Here is an 18,201-nt window from a genome sequence, read left to right on the forward strand (position 1 = left end):
TATCTGCTTCAAGTTGTTCTGTTCTCTTATTTCCTTCTTGGGAAAACTTGAATCAATAAATTGCTTACATGTGTAGTTCCAGTCCCCATACTTAGCATCAACTGACATGCTCCTGCAACCTGTTTGTGGTACATTCTGGACTGTGAAAAAGCACAGCTCTCCATGTGCAATGCTTTCAGCCCAGTACTGCTGTCATGCCACTAGCAAAAACAAAAATCAAGTTTTGCATGCAGTAAAAATGAGGAAAAGGTTTTTAAAACTACACAATGCTTATTCACGCTTAGTAATTGCTATATAAAAATCTCCATTCAAATAAATACCCTTACACTTGAGAAAGGCAGAGCTGCAGAAAGGGAAATGCAAGAGGAGAACCTACCCTGGGCCCTGTTACCAGAGGCAGATGGACCGTTAATCAAGCAGGTCTAGCAGAAGCAGGACTCACTCCACCAAACTGTCATCTCCAGCCACCAGGGAAGCAGGAATTGCTTTGGATGCTGTAGCTCCGGACTTCTTTCTCTCCCCTTCTCCTTTGATTCTTATCAATACAAGATCCATCTGGTTGCTGTGAAGAACAGCCTCTCCTCCCAGTACTTGACTCACACAATGGAGGATGATGACCAAGGAGAAGACAGAGGGAGAAGGGAGTACAATTCTTGTAGTATTATCTGCACCTTTCTTTTCTGTGACTATAGCTTGTACAAGCTGAACACCTCATGAATCAGACTGTACAAAATGCCATGGGCTCTTCCACATGATCCCCAGCACAAAAGGCTTTTGGCCACATCCCTGAAGCCCAGAGTCAGCAGTGCCCAGGCACAGCCTTGACTCAGGACACAGCTGCTGTGTAGCGTATGGCCCACAACACTTTCAGCGTAAGGATGGATGATGCACCAACACCACAGTGGTAGCATGATGCTAACCACGCATTACAACCAGGCACCCGTACAATCACAATATTCGTTATGGTAGCTTTGTGCCTCACCCTGCTGCCCTACATGGCCAAGTCAGACCCTATTCTGCAGTAGTTGACCCTGATGTGTCCCTGCCCCATATTCTGTCTCCAGGCCATGACAGTGTGGTCCTTCTCTACTTTAGCAGTGGAAAAAGAAGAGGAGCTGGAGGCCAGCTGCACTCTCCCTCCTCTTCCCCTAGCCATTGGTGTTCCTCCATTTCCTGAGCAAGTTGCCAGAGCAGAGCTGCAGCACATATGGGATCAGTGAGTGTCCTGGGAGTGGGAGAGAAGGAAATGCTCTTCTGTTGGGGAAGGAAGAGGTTTCCAACTGCAGAAGGGGACAAAACAGAAGCAGCCCCAAGTCCTCAGCTGCACATTGTACTAAAAGCCAACTTCATCCTTGATGGAAGAGCCCTGGGGCTAAATCAGAACCTCCTGGCAAGGGAACCCAGCAAAGGAGCCGGTAAGAGGCATTTGCCTTCTCTACAGTCCCCCAAAGTTCATTGAGCTTTTTCAGTTCCTCACAAATTTGACAGATACCCAGCACTCAGTGTCTTGATTTTAGCATTGGATGCTCAAACGTTCCAGTGCTGTTGCCCATCATTACTGAGGTGAAAAGAGGACTCTGGGTCTGGACGTCATGAGAACTCACGCCCCTGCAGGAGGCAAAATACCTGGTTAGTGATACCTAATTTTTGCAGGATGTTTGTTTTTTTAGAAAACCTGGAAACCCCATTGGACCAAACATTCTTCCCCTTCATGCCTCCAAAAAGGAAGATACCAAACCAATAGACTTCCCTCCATGATGGGCCTGTAGAAGTAACCTGCTATCAAGACGATACCAAATACAGTCTTTAGGCCTTTGCTTTCAACTTTTAATAGCTGCCAATCCCAAAGGCACTAAACAAGTAACCAATAGGTCACAGCTGTATAAACATGTACATCATAGAACTAAATTATCAGTTGCTTGCTCCTCTAGAATTGCACACTGGGTCTCCTATGTTTTACATACTTGATGTATAAACTTCTATTGTGTAAGTACAAAGGACCACGTGAACTGACAGCAGTAGTCCCATTTGACATTGTATTGGAGAGGAAGGAAAAAAATTATAACCCTTTCGAAGTACCGCCCCTGCCAATGTGTCTTGGATATTCAATATAAGCAAGACCTTTCACATCTTTAATTCACTGACTGAAGGTTAACTTCTGATTTATATGAAAAGGAAGCAGAACCAGAAAGTTAAAAATACAGACAGCGGAAGGCCTATAAGAAAGGTATGTGGTAAATGCGTTTGGACGTTCATTTCTGATGCAGCTAAACAAAATTTATTGAGCCTATCCTGCTGTTCCTTGCTGCCCTTAGGCTGATACTACAATGCCAGGACGCCTTAATGCAACAGCAGTTTTTACAGTTACCTCGTTTTCTTTGGTGGTTTATTTTTAAGAAAAATTAATCTATAGAAAGGCCTTAAAACATGAGTTACCTAGGAAGCTCTAGATAAATCAAAGGATTTAGCAGGATTAGCTTCACTTGACTTGCAGGGAAATTCCTTGCAATGAGAAAAGCCAGAACTGCCAGTCAATGTACAGCACTTCAGCTATGACTTTCAAATCTGGCTGGAAGTACATTCACCTCTGCTACATGCCTGGGGTGAGTAAATTATTTGTTATTTAAGTGGATGTTTTGCTGTTGTTCATAAATTATTCATAAATTTTTTTTTTACTGTTTTTCTAAATTACAACAAAATATTTTAGGAAGATATACCTCCAGCAAGAACTGTAGGTGTGATATGGATTTGTTTAGCAAGCTAAAATGAAAATTCAGGGGCCAGAGAAATCTATGGTTTAAATACTCTGCTTATAGGTATGCATAAATAGATATATATCATTTAATTTAAAAATAATAGCACTGGTCAGTTGAAACATGAAGGGTAATAACTACTCAACAGTTTTTGTGAAATAAAAAATGAATATATGAAAAAAGGAGACAACAAGTTTTAGTTAAATGAAAATATTAATTTCTGCAGCTCTCCTTTATGGGAAAGATAGTGTTTTCTTTCTGCTTTTTAAATTATCAGTTTGCCTTCAGAAATTGGACAGTTAAGACTTATAAATATCTTTTCATATGAAACATACTTTTTCTGCTATTAGAATTTTGTCTTGTACTGGGCTCAAATTCTTTATATTATAGGCAAAAAATAAGTAGTTTCTTCATTGTGGAGAGTTACATCTTGTTTTCTGTTTCAGGAGTGATTTCATTGAATGTTAGATCAGGGGGTTTTTAAGCCTTTTCCAAAAATTTTTGTTGCCCTCTTCCAGTACCAGCAAGTCTTATTTATAAACATTATACATTGTATATGTTCAGATGTATACAAGATGTTTTTATGATGTGCGTAAAAATCTGAAACCTGTAAACACACTGATTGTATTAACAAGGATCAGATGTCCATTGCCTTTCTTGTACAGAAAATAAGAAGGTGGGAGTTCTGAATATTTGAAGAATTTAATGAATAGGTCTTTAAATGGGATGCTTGATTTCATGCGCGTGCAGTTTTGTGGCTCTCACACAAACGTTAAAGAAGCTTTATGCTTTAAGATTAATTCTAGCAAGTTTCCAAGAACGCTCACTCCATTTTTTGAAGGAGGATGCAAGCTCAGATAACTTTTTGTAAAAGAAAAATTTACTGTAATGCTGGTTTTGTGAGGGATTTTTTTCCCTCCCTTTCAAATGTCTTTGCAACAAAAAATGTACTGATTTATCCATACAGTATCACAATTGAGAAACGTCTGATACAAAATGTTGTTGCAACAGAAATATGGGAACATTAACTGAATATTACGGGGTACTTAAAATCCTTTTCTATGTTTAGTTAGAAAGTAGATGTAGTTGAACAATTAAAATTCACTTAGGAGGTTCCAAGATACCAACAGCACAACCTCTTTTAATGCTTAGACACATCCCTCAAAGTGCAGTAAATCACTAAGGTGTGAAAAATGTTACGACTGTAACCCGAGTAAACTAAGCTATGAATGTAGAATGTAAATTAGCTATTTAACTAAAATACTATTTTTCCTTTCATGGGATGGTCACAACTGTCATTAGAGCTTGTAATTTAACATGCAAAGAATATAAGAATTTAATGTAAAATATTGAAGTGCTTCCCAAACCTCATTTTATATATAGAGAATATATGTATGTCATGCATATATTTGATATTTTCAGGCATAGTGATGCACCATGTATTAGTTTTGCAGTGGTCAGGAATACAGCAGGTACTTCAAAGAGTAATGAAAATCCCTTCCCTAAAAACATTTACAATTTAAAGTCCTGAAAACCTACCACAGACATGATCAGAGCTGAAACAGATGCGACAAGCAGCTTATCTAGAAAATTTTAGTGGCGGTAATTAACGTATGTCTGCGACCTTTAAGTTTACGTCACTATTGCCTCTTTCTTCCCTGTATTACTCCTCATGCTCCGCTCTACCTGTTTTGCTCTTGCTGTCTTTATTCAGGCAAGTGAAGAAAGTTTTAACTAAGGACACATCCTCTAAAGTTTTACCACTTATTTCTAAGAAAGCAGGAGCAAGCCAGGTAAGTTTATAACACAAATTTGAAATATTGAGCCTTCAGTTAAACCCCTTTCTGATTAAGTATGAAAGAAAAAAAAAAAAGTTAGGATTAACTGTTCATGGCTGGTTGCCATTATTAAATAAACATAATGAAAGATGGTATGGATTGATTTTCTTAAGTTTTTCAATCAATACTTTGCCTAGTATTGTTCCAACCCAAAAGCTTTGACATATTCAATATTTATATGATGAATATATTCTCTATATTTCTCTTCACTGAGAAATAAAGCATTTAAACTGCAAAGCAAAATCGTATCTCACATTGGCCACAATGTTCTGAAAATTAGTGCAACGGGTAAAGCAATAAGGTCAAATATGGCTGAAAGAATAGCTCATCAAGAGAGTGAAAGACAATCCATGTTATGAATTTCCTAGCAATGAAAAGGAATGAGAGAACCTGTGGTAATGATGACCATAGCATATCAAGATGGGGGGGGTGCCAGTTTTTTATGTTGCATAAACACAGCAGTAAACCTAGTACTAACCTGCAGCCATGTGTAGGTTTTACTCCTTTTGACTGCTTCCACTGAAATAGCCTTCTCTGATTTCTCAGATTTGAGGATAAACCATTAACTAGCAGACCTCTCAAGCCTAAAGGTAAGACATTCTTCTGAACTGATGTAGCATTATTTTACCAAAACATGTAATGCAACTATTCACAATATTTTACTCAAAAGCATAAATCAGATAGATTTCACTTGCATCATTGACATGTCACTTCTCCAAATGCTAAGGTTTCTCCGAATGTTCTCCAAATATACCCATCTTCTCCATTACTTATTACAGAAAAATCTCTAATTTTATAGCAGTGCAACTCCACAGAACTAGCAGCAAGAGATGTACCACTGAAATAATAATGATCTTAAACTGCCTTCCACTGATTTTTGCAAAGCCAGGTGTGCATGAAGTAGTATTTCTGAGATTTTTGTTACATCTATTCCCATACAAAAGCAAGAACTAGATCAGATATAATCTGTTTAACCAAGTGATCTGTTTTCAGGAGAGATCAGGACCTCATATTTAAGAGAATGAGAAACCTCACTAAGAGATTGTAATGCTTCTGCAAAGGAACTCTTTCACGGCTGATTGTATTGTTCAAACCTCATCCTATCATGATATTTCAGACACCTCATTACTCTATTTTTAATTATTTTTATCCATTTTGTCATGTTCAGATAAGGATTTATTTGCCTGTAATAATCTATTCCCTTTTAAAAATATTAGGCATATAAGCTGTGGATTTCCACTCTAATGTTCTTTCTATTAAAAGATTTTTGTTAGTTTGCCAGTTATTTCATATTTGCATTCCCAGGTCACACTATATCTGAAAAATATAAAGGTTTCTAATCAGAAAATGTCTGATTAGACATGTCAGTGACTTAAATTGATTCAGAAAGCCTATAAGAGTCTCAAAGTATCGAAATGCAGAAATTTGATTTTGCTCAGACAGGGTTTCCCATCCTTACACTGTATTGCTGTCCGAAGATACATGTTATTTCTCCTCTTAGAAGTGAGCAGCATGCGCATGTGAATTCTGTAACTGGTCCTTCAGATTGTCCTTCCAGCAAATATGTTTAGATCACCTGCCGATATTACCATGTCACAGAAGCAGACAACTTTCTTCCTACTATAAACAGGTGACAGTCTTGTAAATAACAGCAACTTTTATTTAAGCTGGGCTTCTAACTTTCTTATTCATATATTAGAAAAAACACCTTAAGCCAGGTTGCAAAGGTTTTCAAAAAAGCAATGGCTTCCCAATAAAAGCATTTGCAACTGAGAAAAAAATAAATAAATGAGAAGTGTTACATTCTTGTGCCATATAAATGCCGCAAAACAAGGATGGATCAGGGTGCTGTCTGTCACACAAACATAACTTCAAAATCAGAGAAACATTGCCAAGAGGAGTCTGGTCTCATTTGCTCATGAAAGACATCAAATCCTATTATAAGATAGTATGAGGCAGTTAAAAAATACAATCTGTAACTATCCACAGGCTATTCAATGGACTTTTCAGATAATGGATGCACACTGATCCTCGTATGAACAGCAAACAGACCACATGCATATCCAGATCCTTATGGGAACAGGAGAAAAACTCCTTCTCTTGTCTCATCCCAGCCCTAATGTGACTAATAACATCTGCAGAAAGATGTGCACATGAGGAGGGTACCAGGTACAGGTAGGAGGTAGGCACGAAAGAGTCAGGGTGTCATACAACAGTACGTGTTGGGGATAACAACCAGTGTTGAAGGGTACGGTAAGACAGCCAGAAGAAATTATGAGAAGATGGAAAGGATGACAAAATGGGGGGAGTTGACAGAGCAAAAAGCATGGATAATAAAAAAAAAATAAATAAGGTGGTTAAAGGAAAGACAGAAAAGAGAGCCTGAAAATGTATCAAAGAGAGCTAAGGGAAACAGATAGAAAAAGAAGTGTGGAAAAACAAATGTTATAGAAGAGTATGTTCATGAGACAGTACAGAAGAAGAGGAAGAAAAGCCAAGACGTGCCAGCTATTGAAAGAAGGAAGAAATAAGGGGGGGAAAGGAAAGGCAAAATACTTTTATTTTTTTGTAAACTTACAACAATAGAAAATATAATGAGCCAAACAGGGAGAAAATGAAACACTGACTGAGATCAGAGAAGAGAAAAACAGACAAATGCACACACCCCAAATTTTTTACAAGGCTACAATGGCTGGTACTGTGAATGCAAACCAGGACTCCTGCATCATGTCTGACCTAAACCATTCTCCAGAGTGACAGCTGAGTTTTGTTTCAAAGCAGCACAGAACAAATCCCTGGGATTTCTTTCTTTTTTAAATGAGAAAATTAATTGTGTCCCATAAATGTCTACAATGTCATAAGATGTGAATTCAGTGCCTCAAGGCTCGAATAGAAGCTAAGATCAGAATTTGGCCCTAATTCAGATAACAGCAGTGTCTGAAAAATACATTTTCCTTCATGGGAAAAATTTTGACTAAGTTATTTTTTATTTCAAATGGAAAAAAAGATAAAATCAGAACATTCTGAATTTGAACTTTTAAAATGGAATAAGAACAGCATTTTCGAAAGAGAGGAAATTGCTGATGCCGTAAATTCCCCTGCAGATATCAGCACATAAAATTTTGTAATTGAAATTCTTTCAGTTGGAAAATTTGGTTGCTGTTAAAGCTTTTCATGTGATAAATGTCAATTTTCACAACTGAGAACATTCCAACCTTCTAAAATTCAACCAGTTCTACTGCTTCATGTTCATCACCCAACAAAAGTGAAGCAACACAAGCAGAGAACAACAAGGGAAAAACATCTGTCCTTCCAAGACCCTCAGAAATATTTTATGTTCATGCAAGCCTGTCTTCCTCCCAGTGTTCTAGGTTGCTTCTCAGAGCTACTCTGAGAAGCTGCTCAGAGCACCACACAATTATTTTTGCTCACCATGTTCGTCACCATTTGGTCCCTCAAACACTCCTTCTCAAGCATCTCAAGCACATTCAGGTAGCTCACAGAAGACACATTTTTTTGCCCACATTTCTGGTTGCTGGACACTTCTTTCCTTTGTGCGGGAACTCTGTTGGTGGGTAATCCCTAAGTGTTCCCGGATCCAAGCTAATGCTCTGGATGCTTTTTGGAAAAGCAGAGGCTAGGCACTGGGCATTTCCTCTAGTAGGAACAGAAATCCCCAGATGGTCTGCGATATACTTTGCTTATATATTAACACCAAACATGATAGCTTCTGAAAACCTTTTGGTCTTTGCTACATTTGCCTGTAGCAACAGGTGAGCAACATTCAAGCTGGATTTAGTTACTTAAATTGATGTCACAAAATTTAGGTAAGTTTATCTACACACATTTCAAATCAAATGGGGAAACTGCCTTTAAGTTAGCTGTTCAAAGGATTACAAGCAAAATGGCCTAGGCAAGTAAAATTGCTCCAAGTATCCCAATCTTCCACGGTACAAGTCATGTCATTATACATATGCTTAACAAGTAACTAACTATCTGTGTATCACCTGGCTGAGTCCTTGTACATTTCTGCTGGCTTGCAAAGCACAGAGGCTTGGCCACAAATGGCTGGTTTCACATTAAAAAGTTAGTTCCTGATCACGTCTTTTCACTATTCCTGCCATACTACAGCAGCACATATCTTAGTAAAGAACATTAAAAGAGTGTTACAAATGTGCGGCTTAGTTACCCCTTTTATTGTGTAATGATGTAAATATTAAATTCTTGATTACTACTTCTTTGAAGGCACTTAGAAATTTTCATTTGAGAGTACCAGGGCAGAGAATGGAAAACACATTTCTTCAAATTTTGTTGCAAAAAGAGACATCTTGGATGCAGAAGGTTTTCTTTGATTTATAAAGTTATTCAGTTTGAAGCAAAAAGATAACAGCCCTTTTTCACTCTGGTGGGTTTTAATTTAAAAGCTGAAAGTCTACATTAGTGCTATCAGTTTACTGCAGTAGTAATACTCCTTAGCATTGTATTTGCACAGTGATATTATGGTTATATACATCTTCTATGAAAAGCTGATTTGGGGCCAAATTTTATTCTCTATCTCTAATCATCTCCATGTAAAACTGGAGATGTTGCATTATGACGTAAGTAAAACTACTTTAGACTTCTCTCTCTGCAAAAAAAAGACCTTGAATCAGGAAAACATACAAGTCCGCAGTCACTTTTAAGTGTTTGAATAACTTCACTCAGTTTAATAGATTATCTACATACATAAAGCACATAGTTATGTGCTTTTTGTCCCCTCAGAGTCTTACCGTTCATATTTGTGTCAAATCCTTCTTTAAACTGCATGTCCATGGTCCGTTCATTGTTCTGTTTCACTACGGAAGAGGAGAACTGAAGCTGTAACACTGGAAAGGTAAAACCCCAGTACAAAAATGGAGAAAACAGTTTTTAATGGAGGAAAGAAAATAAATAAAATCAGCCTACTTACAATACTGCTAGAAACAGGCGTTTCCTAGGAAATGGGTCATGACAGATATTCAGGACAAACACAAGAGCACAGTATTTTAAACAAAGCAAGTAAGTGGCTGCAATCAGTGAAGAGCTGGGATAATTTACCAGAAAGAAACAGTCTGCAGTGTCTTAGTTGCATCTCAGAAGAAATCTGTGATTAAATAGATGGAAATTGAAAGACTTTTCAAATATGGCAAAAAGTAAGCTGTGTTCTAGACAGCACTCAGAAAAAAAAGCAACTTCACAATCTGTTAGTGCCTTAAATCAGAAGTAGTAAAAAAAATTAATTTTTAAACTTTTGATGTTTACAAAATTTTCCAATATGTGGGTTGTGAGGAGTGGTTCCAACTCCAAAACAGCAGTTCTCATGGCCCCATGTTTTTTGCAAATGTTTCGAGTCCTATAAAGTCAGCTCATGTTACATTAGTATTGTCTTTCCCACCTAAACTACCACATTCTGGGAGGCCTACCAAGTCCTGATGAGATCCTGAGGGAACACTAAAAAACTGTCTTTATAAAAATAGACTCATTAATCACACAGAGAAATGCAAAGGAGCTGCAGTTTTATTTCAAATCAGGGCCTTTCCCCCTTCCATCAACTTTTTTCATACAAATGCTCTTGAAGCTGTTAAATCAAATTCGATCATTCAGCTTCCAAAGATCCATTGACCCTTTGTCATTTATTGCAATCTGAAATTTTTTGTGCCCGAGGCTGCAAACACAAGCCATCTTGTCAGCAGCTAAATGGCTTAACAATTACTTAATTCTATCTATCCCCTCGCACAGAACTTAGTTAAGTAGGCATAAAAAAACCTGATGGCACACATGACATGCACATGGCTGTAAAATAGCCAACAAAAAGTATTAATATAACATTGAAATGTATAATTAAACCCTTGAAATTATAAAGGGACATTTGATACGTTTGAATAATTGTGTCCACATTCTGGTTAACTCATCTGGTTTTTTTACATGCAGTTATCAAGCTTAAGAAAAAAGCCTTTCCTCCTCTATGTTCCTACTTTTAGTTACTCCACAAAACTATCTCATTGGAGTGAATCAATGAAAAATTCTGCTATTCTCATGCTTAGGAAACTGCTGAGGAGCTGCTTGTGCACATGCCCGGCATTTATAATGACCTTTCCAGGGAGCAAGACTGCCAGATAGGGAAACTTGCGGTAGTGAGCCCTAAACAAGTACTAAAGAGCACAACAGCTTTTTTTTTTATCGGCAGGTCTTTTCAGTTGTTCCCCTGCTATGTACCTTTTTCTACCTGAGTGACAGAATAAAACAGCTGCCCTCAGCTGAAACTGTCTCTGTCTGAAGACTGCTGGATCAGGACTGTCCCTATGGTTTTCAAATGGGGAGAAATAGGACGGGCTGAGGGTCAATTTTCCAGCAGATTTTTTCAGAGCAACAGCGAAAGAGAGAAGGGGAGGAGGGGGGAAGGCGCTGAGAAAAAGCAGAAATTCAAGTAGAAAAGAATAGACTGTCCATCCTTGTTATAATTTTGTCAGCTAAAATTTAGTCAGTGCTTCTGCATTGCTTTTGGGAGGAGGTGATATTAAAAGCAGGCTGCTCAGCAGTCAAACGGGAGTACAAACAACTCCAAAAGCTTTGCCTATATTCTCTGCAGATCAGCAGAACAAGGGAGACCAGCTGCATTGATTTTCGTTAGGGCCTGATGAATAGGACAACAGCTTACTGTTTCGGTAGGACCAAAACATTTAACCTCTTCTTCAGGGCATTTAACTTCCACTGTGTTGCTTGGACTTGAAAGATCATATTTTATTGCTACATGGCGCTGGAGATATTTGTCTTCCTTTACGCTCGAATCCTGCAAATCTAACTCGCTGGTCTGGAAAGCAGTAAAGTTTTAAAACTCTCTTAACTTTGATAATTTACCTTTTTGTTCTTCTGTGTTTGTTTGCTCCAGTTTTCTGTCCGACTTCAAATACTTCTTTTTCAGTATTGCCTGTGATTTAGATTGTTTCAATTCTGTTTGATGTATCTGGCTCTTCAATTTTTTTGTTGCAAATTTTGCTTTTTACTTCAGTCTATTTGTATCTAAGTTTTTTTCTGAAATTATTTTAAATGTTATATTATCTCTATACACTCTTTTATTGTGTGATTTTAATGTTAACAAAATACATTTCCTAAGCTGTATTTTTACACTGCTTCAGTTGGTTAGCTAAATTATTTTTTTCCCGGTCCAAGTGAGGTAAATAAAATTACTATATAATATTGAAATAAAATCCTTATTTTCCTGAAGCTTTTATAACTCCTGAAAGATTTAAGGTTTTAGATTTTATTTGTTTCGGGAGTGGTAATATTTCTCTTCAAACTTTGGACTGTAATTCTTTTTCTAATTTGCCCTGTAAGTTCTCTCTATAGCACATCACAAAAAAGTAATTCTATGCTACACATATCCAAGTGTCTAATCCTTCATTAGTATTCATAATATTATATAATTTTGTGTGAGTTTAGCAAGCAACAGTTGCTTTACATAGTTAACAAGATATGAAATGTAGAGATAATTTATGATTGCGATTTGCAATAGAAGCATTTTTCTTCCAACCTAAATTCCTACAACACTTCTATCAATTTTATAGTTACTGCAGTCTCTAGAAAATGAACAATAAAATTGTTCATTTTATTATGTTTGTTATTTTCCTGAACAGATGCTTTTCTTACTGTTTTCCATATTTTTGTCTTTTTTTCCTACTTTATTTCTCCTTGTATATTATACAGCTCTCTTTTTCTTTTGACTTTCAGCCATATGATGAAAGGAAACGGTAGCTCATTGTGTTCAAAAGTGTCATTGTTGCTTTGCTGGCATTTTCTAGTTTGTGGGCCACCTTCTTAATATCAGAAACACTTCTGATTGAGACAGGAAGGGTTCCTTAGAGGTGTTATTTGACTGTAGAGTCTGTGCCCCCTCCCCCTTCAGAGTTACTTGCATTTTATTTGGATAGTTTGAAGTCTCTCCAGTCTACATTTTGGGCAGTTTTAGTCACAGTCTCTCTCAAAAAGGTCTTTTGAGCCTATTAGGATTTGGGGGGTGGGGGGGTGGGGGATTTGTGGTTTGGTTTTGGTAGTTGTTTTGGGCTTTTTTTGTTGATTGGTATTGTTGATTTTTTTTAAAAGAATATGTCTCTTGTTTGGCTTTCCAAATATCAAAGTTGTACTTCCCTATGCATCTCCCACTTTACAGAAAAAAAATTTTTTTCTCCATTGAAGCAGGCTCAGAAAGCTTTCATGAGCATTCTAGCCCAAATGCAAAAATACAAAAATGATCACAGATACGGAAGATAACTAGGGAAAAATGGTTTTTTCTTGTACATGGAGAAAAACAGTTCACTGGAAACTGAAGAAGAATTTTGCCAGCTTCAGTATAGGTTTTTATCTTTAGTATTTCCTTTAATCTGTTACGCATGAACAGACTCTTAAGTAGAGCTACACACATGAATTAGTCCCCAGTATTTTGCAGAGTAAAGACCTACTAAAACCCTTGACTAGATAGTTAACACTTTGTTAATTAAGTCTGCATGCTCGCGTGGTATACATATTTGCATAGAAGAAATATTGCAAAACTTTTTTAACAACATTTCTTAAAAACAGCAAATTTAACGGAAAAACCCACTGACTTCTTGAATGGTGTTTGCTTATGAAATTTGTTTTTCAAATCACACTATTTCCCTTCAATCTTCTTTGACTCAGGTGGTTAAAACTTTATTTCATTTGAAATAAGTATATTGAATTTGAGTTATAAGGAAGTAATAGGCAGCACTGACTAGTGCTCTGCTCAGGAAGCACTCACCACACCTTTTTCATTTGCTTCTCTCTGCATGTTTAAATGCTTATGCCATGAAAGAAATATGAGATGCATTCTCACCTACAAATACTTAGGAAGACATTATGTTCACAATAGTGTTTGATTAAGCATTTCAAATCCATTCAACATGATAATTTTAACTGTTTAGCAAAATATTAAGCATGTTTTCATCCTGTCAATAGAAGTATCCCAGTTAAAAATATCTAAACTGAGTGTACATATATAAGCCTGTTTCTATTCTTTCTGCAGAGTACCCTTTTTAGTGGATTTTGCCATGTACTTTTCAAAGGTGTCTAGAACTGAAGTATCACCTGTACCAGTGTAAAGCAACCCTGAAATAAGGAGCTCTGCTCAGAGCAGCTGCAGGTCCAGTATCCAGCTGCTGATGGCAGCAGGTATGGTCTTTTAGGGAAACCCTCTGGGAAGGCTGCAGCTGGTAACAAAACCCAGGTTTCTTGGTGGTGGTGATACATTTGCTTAAAATAAAAATTATAAAGGTGACTGATCCCATCGTGGGGAACCATCTGCAATGACCCACAACGAATGACCAGTTGTAACATAGGATAAAATGAAATAAAGCTCTGTGCTGAGCAGATCTAGTTCACTCCTGTGATCAATTAAAAACATGAGTTAGAAAGAATCCATACAGACACCTTTCTGAGCCCAAACCATGCGGAATCTACAAAGACTTATTTCCTATCCTTTTTTTTACATGAAGTGGCAGAGAAGCAACTTCGGGCAGATCATCTGAAAGCAATACACCGCATTTCAGGGGACACAGTGCACGAAATAAATACGTACATTGTAGTTACTACATATACATATATATATCCCTAAATAATAACCATGTATATATTATTTAGGGATTCACCCTGAGCTTTTTATCATTTGTATGTTGAATTTCAAAGCTGTTGTTTCAGTGTATGCTTTCTAAGATTTTGGAATTTGTCTTCCTCCTTCTTCCACTTAGCCATACATGGATTTCCCTTCTTCCATGAAGAAAGCTGCACCTCACAGCACTTTGTAGAGATAGTCCAGATCTCTCGTTGATCTCACATAGATACCCAAGACTGCTCCGATGTCTTTCTTCCATATGGTACACCATGTCTGAGTCACTGATGCCACGTTTTTCCACACACAGACAAGAACAATGCAATCAATCTTACTCTTATTTTCTACTTCCTCATTTCTAAAAGGGCATGTAAGTGCAACAAATTGATTTGCATTAAGTAGCTGCAAACTTTAATGGCACCAACTGTTATTATTTGTCCATGCTGCAGTCAGGATAACACGACCTTGCCCGGGTGTGGCAGGAATGTCCAGAAACCTCCATTTCCCCCCATAGTCGTCAGCGACAATGCCACAAAGGTCTCCCCTCCCCCCACCTCCCCATTCAGCACTTTCTTAGCTATGGCAGGCCAACATGTGTCACCAATATGCAAGTGGTACCTTCAAGCAGAAATTATGCCTATTACCAGACAAAGATTAACACGAGTCAGAACCCTCTAGGGTGTCAAGGATATGGGCAAGCAGAACAGCAGGACATTTAGAAGTTCTGTTACACATGGAAAACAAATGAAAGATATTTATCGTTCTTTTTTAAATTCAGCCCTTTAGTCATAGCCCCTTCAAGTTTCCCCTTTGCAGGTCTTTCTGCCATCAGCTAAGGAGGAATTCCTGCCTCCTCCGTAGCGTCCAAGGGAAGCAGGGAGCCCCCGAGGAGGCATCTCCCAGCTCTTCCCCAGCAGACTGATCCCAGGTTGCAGCTGTGCCATATCAGAGCCGGCCGCGAGCCAAATTGCCAGCAGCGGGGAAGAGGCTGCAGACCCTGTTGGTGCACTTGGGGCCCCAAGAGTCTCTCAGATATAAGAACCTGCACTGATCATCAAGTCTGATCACCGCAGCCGTACCCCATCTTCTGTGCAGGTACTACACAGTAGGAAACTCTACCAACACTACAACTCCTATTACTCACTTTGCTTTCCATCCACAGCAAACAGGTATCAGTTAGCACTTCTTCTGGTTCCATTACCTTCACTGTGGAAACTCTTTGTCCTCTGACTTTCAAGCAAGCCACTTAAAATGAGTTAGCAGGAAAAGCCAGAGAGTGTTTTTACTTTGGTTTTACTATCAGATAGAAATCAATCATTGTTCTTACTTATCTGCTGTGGTTTAACCACAGCCAGCAACTAAGCACCATGCAGCTGCTCACTCACCACCCCCCCCACCAGTGGGATGGCGGAGAAAATAGGGAAAAGAAGTAAAATTCGTGGGTTGAGATAAGAACGGTTTAATAGAACAGAAAAGAAGAAACTAATAATGATAATGATAACACTAATAAAATGACAACAGTAATAATAAAATGATTGGAATGTACAAACGATGCACAGTGCAATTGCTCACCACCCGCCAATCGACACCCAGTTAGTCCCCGAGCAGCGATCCCTCCACCCCCACTCCCCCCAGTTTATATACTAGACGTAATGTCACATGGTATAGAATACCCTGTTGGCCACTTTGGGTCAGCTGCCCCAGCTGTGTCCCTTCCCAACTTCTTGTGTCCCTCCAGCTTTCTCGCTGGCTGGGTATCAGAAGCTGAAAAATCCTTGGCTTTAGACTAAACATTACCTTGCAACAACTGAAAACATCAGTGTGATCAACATTCTTCTCATACCTAACTCAAAAACATAGCACTGTACCAGCTACTAGGAAGACAATTAACTCTATCCCAGCTGAAAGAGGACATTATCACATTGCCATAATCACCAGAAGGATTATTGTTGCCCAAAGGATTTCTGAAGCTAATCCACCATCAGCCTCCACCAGTCACAGATCAAATATCTCATAACTCATATCCTATTAAAAAAAACCCCAAACTTCACCTCTTAGAGGTCTTGATTGTAACATAAGAGCCAAGTTGTTCCTGAATGTACAAATAGAACAAAACCTAAGACAACAGAGGCTTTACAGTGAATACAAATAGGAAATCTCACGTATCCATGTCTATAAGCCTGTATCTGGTCACGCATAGGAAGAGAGTAGAAGGACGTGTCAAAAAAGTGACATCTTTTAATCAAAACAATATGTAAGCTCTTACAAGATAATACGGGGAGAACTATTTCGTGTAGTTGTTTCTCTGGAAAGTGAACATGGAGCAACAATAGTTTTCACAGCTTCCTCTTTCCTACAGTCTTCAAAGGTAGATGCTTTGCCGGTTTCCCATCTTCTTATGTGAAGAAGATGCTTATCCTACTAGAGGCAGTTCCATAGAGCTGGAAAGAATTATAACTTAAATTTCCCAAATGAGCTAGGAGAAAGACTTAAACAAGCAGAAAATGAGGGACAGCCTAGAACACTTAAAGAACACTTTATAACATGCCCCAAATTCCAGTACGAAGGTGGAAGTAGATTTTCAAGCAGAGTCCTGTCCCTGAGCTTCAAACAACCTGAGGGCCAGGAGAACACTGCTCCAAAGCAATTTGAAAAGGATAAAATATTATAAGAGGTTGATGTCAGTAAAAATAAATCAAAATATTAGAATTATTTAAAAACAGGAAGGAAAATGATAATCTGTGGCAGGCAGATTAAACTCCAAGTAGGGCCTGTAGATTGCACTGGGGATAAGCCCCCCTAATAATGCTATGCATCTATTACATGATAGCATATGACTTGAACTTAAACCAAAAATAACAACACAGAAGAGGCAAAAGTTTCCAAAAAAATTATTCCATTCACTATTGGGGTAAAACCAGATATTGAAAACACTTTAGCTTCCTCAATTTAGCTTCAGTCAATCAGAAGACAGGTACTGAAGTTGCTTTAAATCATCCAGTCTAAATAACTTGCCACAAAGCATTTAACATGCTGGCTAATGAACAGGGAGCTTCTCATAACCAAGATGTACGTTCAGCATTGAGAGAGAGGAGTACTCCTTCCCCCTGTAGTCCTTAAGGCAGGAATCCAGGATTCCTTCTGTAATCAGTGGACTAACCCATCCATCCATCCATCAGTCCATCCAACTGCAACCCCATGGTTTTATCCCATACTGGTAGAATCAGTTGCTCCTTGAAGGAAGGCTAGATATAACCAGTTTAAAGTAGGTGCCAACTGTTAAGCTGGTGAAGCTGGGTGGAAAGCTCATTTTCAATAAGACATGGAATAGCTAGATAATTGCCAATAACTTAAATGACTACATGGACAATAAGGCCATTATATGTGCATTGGCTTGACTCAGATCCCAGAAAAATTTTGGAGTAGAAAATAGAGAACTTGATTAAAAATTATTAGAGTGGAGTAAGGAAATTGTTTGGCATCAGCAAGGTCACTTAAGGAACACTACCTCTGCTTCTAATGAAAAATTCAAAAACTGAAGAGCCATGCGGATAACTGAAGATCTGGGAGAAAAGTAATTTATACTTAGTAATTCTATGGGTTCAACCTGTTCACCTGAGCTGCAAGAATATTAGGAAGCTACCTGCTCATCCAAGCACCTCTCAGGAGGGGGGAAAAGAAAAAGAAAACAAAGGCATTTTCCACAGTGAAGAGGAAGGTTTAGAAGAATGCAGTTCCTACAAATTGAAATAAGACAAATTTAGAGTAACAAATTACCAGACACTTTATCACTTGGTTTAATTAAGAATTAAGCAGTGAAATCCAGGTCTATAGCCTGTCATAGAAGTCATACCATATGATCACAATGGTCTTGTTTGCTTTTGTAAGCCTGTAGCTTCATTACAGTTCTGCTCTCTCCTAGACATTTAGCAGCACATTGTTTATCCAGTCCTATCGTAGGAGCTTCTGGCTA

At 38.2% G+C, this 18,201-nt stretch overlaps 1 protein-coding gene across 3 annotated transcripts in view; it reads left to right on the forward strand.

Annotated features, from left to right (window-relative positions):
- Nucleotides 1-2,088: 2,088 nt before the first annotated feature.
- Nucleotides 2,089-18,201, forward strand: part of ASIP (agouti signaling protein) — a 41,273-nt gene continuing 25,160 nt past the window's right edge. The window contains exons 1-2 of one of the 3 annotated variants that reach the window (XM_052790241.1): nt 2,089-2,227; nt 5,138-5,181. The gene's annotated coding sequence lies outside the window, so the exon portion shown is untranslated. Of the gene's footprint in view, nt 2,228-5,137; nt 5,182-11,122; nt 11,275-13,645; nt 13,793-18,201 lie in introns of those variants that run through there. The other 2 variants (XM_052790232.1, XM_052790249.1) reach the window with 2 other exon arrangements.

This window comes from Harpia harpyja, chromosome 1 (genome assembly GCF_026419915.1).
Source record: "Harpia harpyja isolate bHarHar1 chromosome 1, bHarHar1 primary haplotype, whole genome shotgun sequence".
Classification (NCBI taxonomy): Eukaryota; Metazoa; Chordata; class Aves; order Accipitriformes; family Accipitridae; genus Harpia; species Harpia harpyja.